General features: G+C 60.5%; 1 protein-coding gene across 1 annotated transcript in view; it reads left to right on the forward strand.

Moving 5' to 3' along the window:
* Nucleotides 1-51: 51 nt before the first annotated feature.
* Nucleotides 52-1,552, forward strand: part of ACSF3 (acyl-CoA synthetase family member 3) — a 64,395-nt gene continuing 62,894 nt past the window's right edge. Inside the window, exon 1 of the mRNA XM_019793605.2 lies at nt 52-345. The gene's annotated coding sequence lies outside the window, so the exon portion shown is untranslated. The remainder of the gene's footprint in view (nt 346-1,552) is intronic.

Below are 1,552 nucleotides of genomic sequence, written 5' to 3' on the forward strand. Positions count from 1 at the left end.
CCGGGACCCCCCCCCCCACCGACGCGGCGCCGGGGGAGGCTGAGCGGACGCGGGCGGGGGTCGGGCAGTCGGTCGCCTTCAGTCCCCGGGGCGCTTCTTGTGCCGCGTCTGCAATAAAGTCATTTCTGTTCTTCTCGGGCCGCTTCTCCGCCCGCCGTGCGCCCGAGTGTGGGCTGACCCTGCGCACGTGGGAGGCCCGGCCCCCTCCTGCGGCCGGCGGGGCTGGGGACGGGGGACCGCAAAGGCACAGGCGCTTGGAAAGCCTTGTGAACAGCCACCTTCTGGAGGGCAGGGGTACCGTGAGCCGGGTTTGGAGGGTGCTGAAGACTGCCGGAAAGGGAAGGGGTGAGAAGTCAGAGCCGTCCTGGAGGGAGCTGTGGAAGCACAGCCCCCAGAGGGGAGATGTTTGGGGGGGGGCGGCAGGAGCTGCAGTGCTACCAACGGGCATGGGGGGGGGCACTGGGAGGTGACCTGGGTGGAGAGGGCCCATGCCCCAGCGCCCTCTAAAAGGCTGACTCAGTGGAGTGAACTCTGGACCTGGGGTAGCAAGCTTCATCCCTCCAGGTGGCCTATTTGAGATGGTGTTTTACTTCCTAATGGGTTTCAGCACGTGTCTGTCCCCTTTGGCGTTGAGATTTGAATGTAGCGTTGATAAATGCAATGTGAATGTCCGTCACTTAAAAATATAATCTTGAAAACAGCCCCGAAANACCCGTGGGCAGAAAGAGCTGCTGCACCAGGGTTGAGAGGGATGGCTGATTATATAGCGTGGGGTTGGGGGAGGTCAGGAAAAACGGAGGTTGAGGAAATACTTTCATATGTTAAAGAAGATTCACAAGATACCGGAGCCTTCCCATTGTCAAGTTAAGGTGGTTTTGCCCCCTAGCAAGGCATTAACATGAAGATGGTTGGGACCTTCCCGGAGGCTGCAGATTATAAAGACACTTAATTGTATCTACATTCCCTTCTGGAAGCTAGGCTATTGATAGAAATGCTTTGTTCTGGTAAACTTCTAAGACTTTGGGAAACTGAGGGAGACTTAAGTCTTGCAGGATTGTGGTATCTATAGGTTAACTATTTCTTTGTCCTTTAGGGCAGCCGGGAGTGCCTGAGGAATGCTGCATACCTGGGGGGGGGGGGGGGTTGCAGGGCGTCAGTGTGTCCTCAGCTTGCCTTCTGTTCCTTCAGCAAGGTGCTCTCCCCGAATCAGGAGCCCTCCCCGAGCCCGGCCCTCTGCCCAGAAGCGAGCCGTAGCCCTGCTGGCTCCCCTCGGTCTCTTATTTCCTCTCTCCCTCCCCGAAGCCGCGCTCATTTGCGAACACGACCTCCTGTTTGGGCCCATCTCCCTGTCCTTCCTCTGCCCTTTCCATCCCTCGGTCTTTCTGTCCCCCGTCTTCCCGGGAGGCCCGCCCGCACCGCAGGCCGGAGCGGACTGTGGCGTGGGGCTGGAAACGGCCTCTGCGCGGCCCCGCGCGGGACGGGGCGGCCAGGCAGCCAGGCCAGGCCGAAGCCGACACCCCGGCTCCTCCGCGCCCGGAACCCGCCGCCCCGA

Source organism: Ailuropoda melanoleuca, chromosome 12 (assembly GCF_002007445.2).
Source record: "Ailuropoda melanoleuca isolate Jingjing chromosome 12, ASM200744v2, whole genome shotgun sequence".
NCBI classification, from domain to species: Eukaryota; Metazoa; Chordata; class Mammalia; order Carnivora; family Ursidae; genus Ailuropoda; species Ailuropoda melanoleuca.